Source organism: Grammomys surdaster, unplaced genomic scaffold, assembly GCF_004785775.1.
Source record: "Grammomys surdaster isolate TR1022 unplaced genomic scaffold, NIH_TR_1.0 219, whole genome shotgun sequence".
Lineage (NCBI taxonomy): Eukaryota > Metazoa > Chordata > Mammalia > Rodentia > Muridae > Grammomys > Grammomys surdaster.
Genome location: NW_021604664.1, coordinates 423429 through 437317, shown reverse-complemented (window position 1 = coordinate 437317; position 13889 = coordinate 423429). Strand labels below are relative to the sequence as shown.

General features: G+C 36.6%; 1 pseudogene; it reads right to left on the bottom strand.

The window, feature by feature from the left end:
* Positions 1 to 7832: 7832 nt before the first annotated feature.
* Positions 7833 to 8731, bottom strand: LOC114625502 (annotated as a pseudogene).
* Between the last annotated feature and the right edge of the window lie 5158 nt (positions 8732 to 13889).

Sequence of the window (13889 nt, the reverse complement as noted above, 5' to 3'; positions counted from 1 at the left end):
TCTATCTCTATCTCTATCTCTATCTCTATCTCTATCTCTATCTCTATCTCTATCTCTATCTCTATATCATCACCTATATCTATATCTTAATATATATAGATGTAATTTTAGTAGTTATGATTGTATAATTTTAATACTGTAATATCCTTTCCTAGGTATATAGTTATCTGCTTAGCTCTACAACTCATGTTGACTTAATATAGCCATTTGGATGGATGTTAACAGAATTTCAAGTAAAAACTGTGTTTAAAATTACTTAGCTTCTTACAGATGGCCTTGGAATTTTAAAAATTACAGTGTCTTTATCAGTTATTCAATCAGGAAACATTACACAATTATTTTTTGAACTGTGTACTATACTAGTAATTTTTTTTGCCTGATGTAGTAGCAGCTAACCTAAAATTGAGGTGTCTAAGTTTAAAAAAATTATATTAGGCACCTGAAGAATAACAAGCAACCAATCTCCTAGTTATCATGAAGAACAAGATAGATCTTGATGCTGATAAAAAAAATCAGTTTGTTCAACAGACATGTATATGAGAGAATGTTTTTAATGTATTAATTACATTGTGTCAGCACTTTAACATATTTACATACAACTATTATATTGAAATATTAGAGATCAATAAGAAATTAGCTGACACACAGAGACAACTTGACTCCCAGGAGATCTGTCATACCCAGGCTCACAGGCTCACAGGAGGAACAGGCTCTAGTCAGAGACAGCAATGCCAGTTACCATCAGAAATACCCAAATGGTGAGAGCCAAGTACAAAAAGATAACCAAGAGAAATCAATATCACCTGGCACCATCAGAACCCTGGATACCTTAACATATCTGAAGAGTAAGATTCTGACCTAAAATCCCACATCTCATGAAGATGCTAGAAGACCTTAAGTGAGACATAAATAACCCCTGAAAAAAAATACAGGAGAAAACAGGTAAATAGGTAGAAGGCCTTAAAGAAGAAACATGTAAATTCCTTTAAGAAACACAGGAAACCACAACTAAACAGGTGAAGGAATTGAACAAAACCCATCCAGATTCTAAAAATGGAAATAGGAACAATAAATAAACCAAAAAGGGAGGCAACCCTGGAGAAGAAAAACCCAGGAAAGACATCAGGAGATACAGATGCAAGAATCAAGAGATAGAAGAGTGATATAATACAAGAGATAGAATAGAGAATCTCAGGCATAGAAGATACCATAGAAGATATTGACACAGGAGCCAAAGAAAATACAAAGTGCAAAAAGCTACTCACCCAAAATATCCAGGAAATTCAGGACACAATGAAAAGTTCAAACCTAAGAATAATAGGGACAAAAGAGAGTGAAAACTCCCAATTCAAAGGGCCAGAAAACATTAACCAAATTATAGTAGAAAATTCCCTAACATAGTGGAAAAGATGACCATAAAGGTACAAGAATCTCCCAGAACAACAAATAAATTGGACCAGAACAGAAATTCCTCCAGTCACATAATCAAATCACTAAATACACAGAAAAAAGAAAGAATATTAAAAACAGTAAGGTGAAAAGGTCAAGTAACATGCAAAGGCCGCCTATCAGAATGCCAGACTTCTCAACAGAGAATCTAAAAGCCAGAAGAACTTGGACAGATGTCATGAAGACACTAAGAGAACAAAATTGCCAGTCCAGGCTACTACTCCCAGTAAAACTCTCAATAGCCATAGATGAAGAAACCAAGATATCCCATGTCAAAACCAAATTTTGAAATATCTTTTCACTAATCTATCCCTGCAAAAGATAGTACAAGGAAAACTCCAACACAAGGAGGGACATGACACCCAAGAGAAACCAAAAAATTAATCATCTCACAACAAACCCAAAAGATGAGAACATACAAAAATAATACAACCTCTAACAACAAAAATAACAGGAGCCAACAATCATTGGTCTTTAATATCTCTTACTTCAATAGACTCAATTACCCAATAAAAAGACATATAGACTAAAAGACTGGATACATAAACAAGACCTAGCATTTTGCTACATGCAGGAAACACACCTCACTGACAAACACAGACACTACTTCAGAGTAAAAGGCTGGAAAAACAATTTCCAAGCAAATGGTCCCAAAAAACAAGCTGGAATAGCCATTCTAATATCCAGTAAAATAGACACTGAACCAAAAGTTAGCAAAAGAGATGGAGAAGGATACTTCATACTCATCCAAAGGAAAAATCAACCAAGATGAAATCTCAATTCTGGAATCTACACTCCAAATGAAAGGGTACCCACATTTGTAAAAGAAATGTTACTAAATCTCAAAACACACATTGAAACACACACAATCATAATGGGATACTTCAACACCCTACTTTCACCATTGGACTGATCATGGAAACAGAAACTAAACAGAGACAGTGAAACTAACAGAAGTTATGAACCAAATGGATTTATCAGATATCTACAGAACATTTTACCCCAAAACAAAAGAATATACTTTCTTCTCCGCACCTCAGAATACCTTCAGTCATTAAAAGTCTCCCAACTAATAAAAGCCCAGGGCCAGATGGTTTTAGTACAGAATTTGATCAGACCTTCAAAGAAAGCCTAATACCAATATTTCTCAAACTATTTCACAAAATAGAAAGAGAAGGAATACCATCTAATTCATTCCATTAAGCCACAGTTACGCTGACACCTAAACCACAGAAAGACACAACAAAGAAAGAGAACGTCAGACCAATTTCACTTATGAATACTGATGCAAAAATACTCAAATAAAATTTTCCCAAAGCAAATCCAAGAACACATCAAACACATTCACCATGATCAAGTAGGCTCCATCCAGGAGTGCAAGGATGGTTCAATATATGAAAATACATCAAAATAATCCACTACAAACACAAACTCAAAGGAAAAAAATCACATGAGCATCAAATTAGATGCTGAAAAAGCCTTTGACAAAATATAACACCCCTTCACATTAAAAGTATTGGAAAGACCAGGAATTCAAGACAAATACCTAAATGTAACAAAAGCAATATATAGCAAACCAACAGCCAACATCAAATTAGCTGGAGAGAAACTTGGCAAAATTCTACTAAAATCAGGGAAGAAACAAGGCTGCCCACTCTCTCCCCATTTATTCAATATAGTAGTTGAAGTTCTAGCTAGAGCAATTAGACAACAAAAGGAGGTCAAATGGATACAAATTGGAAAGGAACTTATCAAGGTATCACTCCTTGCAGATGATACAATAGTATACATGAGCAACCATAAAAATTCAATCAGAGAACTCCTGTATCTGATAAAATATTCACCAACGTGGCTGAATATAAAATTAACTCAAACAAATCAGTAGCCTTCCTCTAAAAAGGACAAATGGGTTGAGAAAGATATTAGTGAAACAACATGCTTCACAATACTCACAAATAATATAAAATATCTTGATGTCACTCTAACCAAGCAAGATCTGTATAACAAGAACTTCATGTCTCTGAAGAAAGAATTTGAAAACCTCAGAAGATGGAAAGATGGCCCATGCTCTTGGATTGACAGGATTAACATAGTAAAAATAACCATCTTACTAAAAGCAATCTACAGATTCAATGTAATCCCCATCAAAATTCCAACTCAATTCTTCACAGAGATAGAAAGAACAATTCTAAACTTCATCTGGAATAACAAAAATCCCATAATAGTAAAAAGAATTCTAAATAATAAAAGAACTGGGGGAATCACCATCCCTGACCTCAAGCTGCACTATAGAGCAATAGTGATTAAAACCACATGATATTGGTACAGAGACAGACAGGTAGACCAGTGGAATAGAATTTAAGACGTCACAATAAACCCACATAATTATGATCACTTGGTCTTTGACAAAGAAGTCAAAACCATACAGTGAAAAATAGAAAGCATCTTCAACAAATATAATGGTCTAACTGAAGGTTTGCATATAGAAGAATGTAAATTCATCCATTTTTATCTCTTTGTACAAAGCTCAAGTCCAAGTGGATCAAGGACCTCTACATAAACAAGATACACTGAATCCAATAGAAGAGAAATTGAGAAAGAGTCTCAAACACATCAACACAAGGGAAATTTTCCTGAACAGACCACCAGTGTCTCAGGCTGTGAGATCAGCAATTGATAAATGGGACCTTGTGAAACTGAAAAGCTCCTATAATGTAAAGGACACTGTCAATAGGACAAAACAACAATCAACAGATTGGGAAAAGATCTTTACCAACCTTACATCTGATAGAGGGCTAATATCCAAAATATAGAAAGAATTCAAGGAGATAGACTCCAGAAAACCAAACAACTCAATTAAAAGCAGAGTACAGAGCTAAATAAAAATTCTCACCTGAAGATTCTCAAGTGGCTGAGAAGCATCTAAAGAAATGTTCAACATCCTTAGGCATCAGGGAAACACAAATTAAAATGACCCTAAGATTCTACCTTACATCAATCAGAATGGCTAAGGTCAAAAACTCAGGAGACAGCAGATGCTGGAGAAGATATGTAGAAAGAGAACATTCCTCCATTGCTGGTGAGATTGCAGACTGGTACAACCACTTTGGAAATCAATCTGTCATTTCCTTAGAAAATTGTAAATATTTCTATCTGAAGACCCAGCTGTACCACTACTGGGCAAATACCTAAAAGATGTTCCAACATATAACAAGGACACACACTCCACTATGTTCATAACAGCCTTATTTATAATAGCCAGAGGCAGGAAACAACTCAGATGTCCCTCAATGGAAGAATGGATACAGAAAAATGTGGTACGTTTACATAATGGAATACTACTCAGCTATTAAAAATGATACTTATGAATTTTGCAGGCAAATGGATGGAACTAGAAGATATCATCTTGAGTGATGTAACCTAGACCCAAAAGGGCATATATGGTATGTACTCACTGATAAGTGGATATTAGCTCAACATCTCAGAATATCCATGATACACCTCACAAACCATAGGAAGCTTAACAGGAAGGAAAGTCAAAATGTGAATGCTTCAATCCACTTAGGTGAGGGAACAAAATAATCATGGAAGGCAGAAGGAAGGAGAGATCAGGGCAGGAAATAGGGGAAAAGAGTGGTTAGAATCAGGTATGGGAAGAGACAGGAAAGGTGTCCAGAGGGTGAGGATAATGAATAGAAATATGTAGCAGTGAGGGGTGGGGAATGGGGGAAACTACTAGAAAGCCCCAGACATCAGGGATGTGAGAGGCTCCCAGGACCCAATGGGGATGACAGTAGTCGAAATATAGAACAGAGGGCAGATAGAATCTGAAGAGACCACCTCGAGTAGATAGGCATGGCTCCCAGTAGAGGGATGGGGCCCCCACCTATCTCAAAAATTTTAACCTAGAATTGTTTCTGTCTAAAGGAAATGTAGGAATAATAATGGAGCAGAAACTGAAGGAAAAGCCATCCAGAGACCACCCCACTTTGAGATTTATCCCATCTGTAGACCGTAAACCCTGACACTATTACTAATGCCAAGGAGTGCTTGCAGACAGGACCCTGGTATGGCTCTCATCTGAGAGGTTCTGCTAGCACCTGACTAAGACAGAAGTACATACTAACAGCCTACCATTGCTCGGAGCCCAGGGACCCCTATGGAAGAGTTATGGAAAAGACTGGAAGAGCTAAAGGGGATTGCAACCCTATAGACAGAACAACAATGTCAACTAACTGGACCCCACAGAGCTCCCAGCGACTAAACTGCTAACCAAAGAGTATATATGGGTGGGTCCATGGTTCCTGCTACATATATAGCAAAGGACTGCTTCATCTGGCATTAATGGGAGGAGAGATGCTTGATCGTGTGGAGGCTTGTTGCTCCAGTAAAGAGGGATGTTACAGGGGTAAAGCAGCAGTGGGAGGGTGAGTGGGGGAGCACCCTCTTAGAGGCAAAGGGGAAGCGGGGGGATGGTGGGTTGAGGGGAGAACAGGAACAGGGACATTTGAAATGAGGGAATTTGAAATATATGAAATAATTATAAAAAATGAAAGAAAGGAGTCACATTCTGACAAGATACTTTTGGGAGGAAAGGAGAAATGTTTCAGAGAATCAGATCTGGCTTGGAGTTCTAAGAATGGCTGAGAAAAGAATTAAGCTGCAAAAATGAAGGAGTGTGAAAATGTGTACCAATGAGGAGACTTAGGGAGTGACTAATGGACATTATCTAAAATTTTGTGAGTTTGCAAAATTCAAGAAAATCATAACAAAGCACAATGACCAATGCAGACAACAAAAATCATACATGAAGAGCAAATGAATCACCTGGAAATCCTAGCAGAGATGAAGTAATGATGCTAGCTGTAGGAATCACTGGTGGTTTTCTGACTGTAAATTGTCGGTGGTAGCAACTACAAGAAAATTCAGAGAGTGTTATACTCACCAAGTTGTAAGTCTGGGTCTGCTCCCATGATTAAACATGACTTAGAAAGGCAGTTGGGATGCTTCATTAAAAACAAACTTTTGTAGATGTTCCATATAGGTCAAAGTTTGTGTTTACAGAAAACAAGTCAATTCAATCAGAAGAAAAGTCTTTTGTAATAGGCACTTCATGCTTTATATGAAGTATCTATATATTACCTTATGTTAGAACTGAGAAAGTATTAGAATTAAAAGCCCCACAGCATTAAAAAGAAAAAGAAAAAACACATTTGAGCAATGAACAAAATTTCAAAACAATTCAATTTTTTAGATAATCATACTGTATCAAAGTAAATTCATCAGTGAATTTTGATGATAGTATTAGGATGATGTGTGATAAAGGCTGTGATGTATTCCAGGAAAATTATATGTCATATTTGTAACTATGAAATATTTCAGAAAATAATGGGAAGGAAGGCCAGATGAAACAGAGAGAGGTACACAAAACTGGACAAAACACAGTTGAGTGTGTGGGTAGTTATAAAACTACTCTCACTAATGCTTTTATGGTTTCTTTACATTTGAGGGTTTTTTAACATAAAAAATTATGATAACAAGGCTTTCCCAAGAAACAGCAAAGCAACTTTTAAAGGAGGTTGATTATGTCCTGGTTACCTATTTAGACTAACCAGGTCCTGACAGAGGTCATACAAGCTCACTCCCCACCATACCCTGGTTCCTGGATAGCATTATTAACATCATTGCAAGCCTCCTGGCCAGTATCATTGATGTAATAGCAGTCCTCCAGATGAGGTAAAAAGAGCTCCAAAAATCTCTGAGAAGTGAAAACAGTTCAGCTAGAAGAGCAAGTTTGATTTCTCTTCAATATCCTCTGATAGAAAGCAGGACATAGGATGGTTTTCTCTCTGGCTTTTGTCATGTTAACCCAGTTAGTGTCCTTGATCTTCATATTGTGAATATAGATTTTGGTTTCATTAGTTGTGTAAAAATCATACAAAATTTTCTGTGGAGCAACAGTAACATTTACTGTTAAAATAATTTCCTTCAAACATTGTGCCATGCATCTAGGCTAAATTTCCAGAGTCTTGTTTGGAATTTAATCACCAGAAATTAATAATAATGTCTTCTATTTTAGCTATAATCCTTTTTAAAAATTTATTTTGAGCTTATTAAGGATCTGATATTGAATCCCCATTAAAGTGATAATCTTCATGCTAATTTGAAGAAGTTATCTGCTATGTGTTCCAGTATTTTAATATTATGAGATATTATCTTTTTTTCCTCATTTTAAGTTATTTATTGTAAGATAATTTACAAATATCCTGCTGTCTTTGTAACTCAGTGGACCAAGTTTCTTCAACAAAGACAATAATCAGTTAAAATCAACTTACTGGGTTTTTCTTCTTTACCTCTTGTCCGAGGATGCAACTTGCTTTTCATTAATCCAGAGCAGCAACCCCAGAGATGATTTCAATCAACTCCTTTGTGATGACTGCCTTGTGGGTGTAGTTGAATGTCAACATCAATTTGTCAATCATATCAGAAGCGTTCTTGCTGGTATTGTCCATGGCAGTCATCCTGGTACTGTGCTCACTGGTGGTGGACTCCTTCAGGGAGTAGCAGATGAGGTTGGCCAGATTGTATTCCTGGTAATTTTTCAGTACATCAACATCAACGTCATCATAAATGCTCATGTTCTCGGCAGTCACAATGGTATTGAGATAGAAGATGGGTTTCTCTTCTGTCTTGTAGGAGATAACAGACTTGAACTGATTAAAAATTATAGAGCCTTCATCAAATTCATACCCAGAATTTAACAACTCAATGGCAATGACTGACAAATCTCCAATAGTAGGGGGCTTCCATCCCACATCTTTGAATGACATCAAAAACTAATCAGAGTGAGTCCTATAAAGTATGCCCTTGATTTTTTTTCACCAACTCCAAGAATCATAACATCTTTCCCAGCTGCTGTGAGGGCAGCCACTTTACTCTTCATCTGTTTAGCCACTGAGGAATTAATAGCCGCACAAAACCCTCGATCTGAGGACACACCAATAATGAGGTGCTTCTTCTTGTCCTCAGGTCCCTCAACATCAGCCTTCTCATACAGAGCCAAGGTACATGTTCCATAGACTTGAGCTGGCTTCAGCTCCCGCTCAGCCCAGGAGTACTTTGCAGCCACCACCATCTTCATAGACTTGGTAATTTTCTGGATGTTTTTAATGGACTTTAGTCTCCTGGTAATATCTTTCAAGGTTGCCATGTTTTGAACTTGGATCCATTGCAGCTTCACGACACAGATCAACAGCCCGACAATACTTGCATGAGAGAACATGGTAAAACCTTGGAGGTCGGGCAGATGGGGCTCACTGCCATGAGATATTATATAATGGTAAAATATCCTTACACATATTTTTTGTGTATTTAATGATGGACTCTTTCACTTCTATTTCATGTTGAATAAGAGCAGGAGATCTCTATCATTTTGTATTATCTACTCATTTAAAAAGGAAGACTGGCATAGCAATGGTGGATCTAAACAGACTAGATGTGTTCAACTGAGCCAGCTCTCTTCTCTCTGTGAGGAATAAGTAGATTGAGTTTACTTATCTTTGTTCCTGCTCCAAGGAGCAATCACACTGAGAACAGTACCAGATATATTCCATAGAAGTAGTCCAGAAGACCAGCCTTCAGTTTGAGAACTCAGAAGTGGTACGCAATTCTTCAGTGAGCTTATTTTTTTCTGGAAAGAGCTTTTGGATTTCCAATAGTGCTTATAGTTATTTTCTATCTTCATAATTAATTTTCATGTTTATATTGATTTGCTCAATTTGTCACAGAAAAAGAGTACTACCCATTGGCCTTCAAAAATCTCATCCATTTTATCTAGTCTTTATAACCTAGACTTTTTACTTTCAAGTTTATGAAATTTCCTTTTTTATATTCATATTATACTGGAGATTGAAAAAAACTTTAACTTCTGCTAAAGACAGGAAATTAATAAAGTATTAACATTTTGAAATACAGAGTGTCTACTCACTTCACTTTCTGATGGACATATGTTCATTGGATTCAACAGTAACCATTAAGAATTTAGGTTATACCAAGAGAAAATGGAGGTCAACAAAAAGATTCACAACTGAATTGAAAATGCAGACGCCATGAGTGTTCACACACAATACATACATCTGTACCACAACCCTTACATTTAATGCCATTGAATAGCACAGCAGATGGCTTTAACAGAGTGTAAGAAACATCATTCTTTTCATCTCAGAAAACTTATTTTTCCAAATCACACAACACACTCTGCCCACAACATTACTGAGGAGGCTCTCTTTGATGAAGTCAGCAAGTAAAGAAATTAGAATAAAACTCAATCATCAAAAAAGCATCCTTGGATTCTGTGCCTGGTGATATACTTGTTTGATGAAGTAAGTAGAGACACAGGAGCCATCTACTTAGATGCATCTGAGAGACTTAGTGTTATGAAGAGAGTAAAAATTTTTCTTGAAATTTCTGTTACAATGAAATAAAACTTGTCTGATATGATTCCCATCTAATGGGAACATAATCAACAAATGTAAAATTAACCCTGTATACTAAATTCTGGTAATCCCACTAAAATTCCAAATTAAGTTAAAATTTTTATTTTTTTCCCCTGTAATGTACTATCTTCCTTTAGGAAACTTTGGAGGAATTCTTCATCCTATGATTGAACCAAAATTAATGTAGACTCACTTATAATTTTCAGGGGCTTTAATCCATAAGTCAAGTTAAAATTTATCATTAATTTTAAGCTAGAAAAACATATAGTAAATGTTTAAAACAGAGAAATAATAATATATGCAATAGGTCCCCAGATAACGTGAGAACTGAAAACCAGGGTAAGATTAGTGGGTAGTCAGTAGAAGGTAGGCTGTGCTATGAGATCCCAATGGTCTGCCATAGATTCATAAAGGAGATCAGTCACTGGGAAGTGCTCTCTGAGTCAAAGAAAAGGATTCTGAGTCTACCTTTATGTTCTTCCTGAACTCTCAGTGCTCTGTAGATGCTAAACCTGAGTAGAAATCAGGTAGGAAAAGAGAAGAGAAGAGAAGAGAAGAGAAGAGAAGAGAAGAGAAGAGAAGAGAAGAGAAGAGAAGAGAAGAGAAGAGAAAAAAGAAAAGAAAAGAAAAGAAAAGAAAAGAAAAGAAAAGAAAAGAAAAGAAAAGAAAAGAAAAGAAAAGAAAAGAAATCAGGTAGTATAGTATCTCAGGTCTTTGCACCTATTGTACTCCACATTGTCCAATAATACATAATAGAAAAGGAAAGGAAATGCCACCTTAAAGAGAAGCCAAACCTACAGTCAGATGTGAGGAGTGAAGCTCAGAGACAGGAGAGGTTTCAAATGTCATACTACTCTGATAAATCTTTCCTAAGAAAGTTAAAGTTCAGCTTAAGTAATATTAAGAAATCAGCAAAGACTCATTATATACTTTGTGACAAGGAAAACTGAGTACGCAAGAAGCATACTATTGTTCCTCATTTCTTCCTCTCAATACATAAAAATAAAATCATTAGGGATTTTTTTTTATCAATTTTCCAGATAATCTGGACTTCATTTGAGTCTTTCCTATCAAAATTGCCTCTCTTACCTAGAGACACCACTGTTCATATAGAAAACTCTTTCTATTCCACTTCTATATTATTATTATTATTATTATTTAATTAAAATACAATAACATAATTTTCCTCATCTTCTTTTCCCCCATCCTTCTCATGCCCCCTACACCTACCTTTTAAATTCCAGGCTGGTCTTTTTTAACCATTCTTACATACAGCTATAAGTTAATACACATATAAAGAAACATACTGCTTTCATTTAATGTTACATGCATGTAAATGTTTCTAGGGCTGATAATAATGTTTCTTGGGCTGATAATGTTTCTAGGGCTCTACATTTGATAACAAATTTGGAGTCTTATCTAAGGAAGTGAATAATTCTCCCTTTCTCAACAGTTGTTAATTGCCTGTAACTCTTCATCTGAATTTGAGGCCTGTGAGATTTCCCTCATTTTCACTGGATGCCAACTGAGGAATTATGTAAGTCTTATTTAGGTAGCCATTTTGTTAAGATTGTTTGAGTATAGCTTCCCTATCTTAGCTAAAGAAAACAATCTTACAACTGACTTCCTGGTCTTCTTCCTTTTACAGTCTTCCTGACTACCCTTCTGCAATGTTCTCTGAGCCTTAAGTTTAAGAGTTATAATGTAGATGTATCGAATGGTTCTGAGCAGTCCATGGGTTGGTTGTTCTTTGCAATTTGATAGTTGAGGATTTCTCTAACTATCTCCTGAGTCTTCAAAAAGATGCTTCTTTGTTGAGGGATGATAGCTACAGCATGAAGATAATCCTTTAGAATGCAGTTAGAAAGTATTCTGGTTAAGAAAAGCAGCAGTTGTAGATTCTCTTCTAAGACCCATGACTTCAAGTAGTCTTTTGAGGTTGGCTAAGTTTGTAGTAACAGGCATGGTTTCTGCTCTGCTAAGAGGTTGTTGAGTCCAATTAGACAGGTGCTGGATACCACTAAGATATAAATGCTACTACTGTACTTTTAGGTTTAGTTTGGTCATTGTGATTCATAGACATCATAACTTCCCTTCATTAGCAGTTTGCATATTACTGTCCAGTACTACAAAAGCTAGTCTTCAGGATGGAGGCTTTAGGTCAGTTTCAGCTCAAACTCTCTGAGCCCTGTGTCTAAAGTGCATGATATATGCAGCAAGAAGAATTTATCTTCTATTTCTAGGAGGCAGCCAAGGGCAACACCATCGTGCTACATTGTTTTGGGAGTTTCTTTGAGTCCTCTGACCAGCAGCACAAAAGAAGATATCTCAGACTTGATACTGAGGCTTTTGTTAGGTAGTTTGTGGCTCTTATGGAGGGTTGTTTTTTTTTTTTATCACCCTCAGTGACAAAATGACATTTAAACACACATAAACACACACATTATATCCTGCATACATATAAACACAAACATCTTGGTTGTCATTTTAGCAACAACTGTAATCAAGTGCGGAAGGGTGTGAAGCTGAGGGCCCACACACCAATGTGCAGATGCAGAGTTCTCTGAATCTTGTCGTGGGTTCACATGTCTGTCATGGCTCAGCCGGCTGGAACTGTAGCTCAGCATGGCAGAAGCGCATAGAATCTTGGCTAAGTTGATTCCGCTCATCACCATCTCTTGCAGGGTCTCCGGCCATTTCCAAGCCAATGTTCTACCAAAAACCAAGACCCCTTTCACGGCCTGACAATCAAGTACAACCCAAAAAGTTGCACATGACTTTGAAGAATTTTCTTGTATGGAACATTTGAGGTGAAAAGACTCACTCTAAATCCTGATCATATTTTCTGGTGGTAACATACATTAAAAAAATGACCCAACCTGTGGATCCAGTTATTCGTGGGGGTCTAGGAGGACCTCACCTGAAAAGGAACATGGGCGAAAGAGAAAATAAGACCAAGAAAATGTCATCTTGTCAAGGTCTGCTTTAATGAGGAAATGGCTTACAAGATATACTCTAGGCAAAGGAGGAAGGGAAACAAAAAAGAGAATGGGGACTCTATCAACTATCGATAGATAAGGTCAGTCATCCATCCAGCAGAGCATTCTGCAGTTTTACCCAGAATGTCCCGGGGCAGCAGTTCTCTAAGAACAGGAAATTCTTTCTTAGCTGAAGGTCAGATTCTCCCAAAAGAGACAGTTTCTCATTAAGTAACTTTTGTTAGCTGGGATGGTGATCCAGGGTCCCCAACAAAAAAACAAAAAAACAAAAACAAAAAAAAAAAAAGAAAGAAAAAAAAACATGGAAGGAGAGACTGATTGTTTTTTACCTACTTGTTCTCACTATCCCTGGCAGTTTCTTCTGCCTTGTTGCTGAGGTGTCAGGAGCCATCATAGGAGAAACTAAAAACTAGCAGGTGATCTTCCTGAGATGGGTCTACCTTGCACTAAAATCTATGACAAATTTGTTCTGATAGGCAAGGCCCAGGAATAATTTTGAGCTAGAAAAGCATTCATTTCATTTTAGGAAAGATTACTGCTATTAATATGCTTTATCTGTTATTATTAAATGTGCCTAACAACCACTAGGTATTAGTCCACCCTTTGAGCAGACCAGTGCAGAACGACAAAGAAGTACTGCCTTGTAGTGATACTGTATAGACAAATAAATGATTTATTAATCCTTAATCATGATCCTCTAAGAATTCTTAAGGTTATATTAGTAATTATTAAGCTCTTTTATAGTGAGACTGCTATTAGGCTATCTCTGATAATTAAAACTGCAATGAGACCTCTGCCAGTCTTTAGTGTTATAAGTTAATTGCTTCTGAGATAGCAGGCAGGCTTCTACTGCTCAGAGAACATTCCAAGAGGTTAAGCCATTAACCAAAAGTCATAAAAAAGGAACTAGTGATTTAACTATAGGTGCTAGGACAGAAGATAAAAT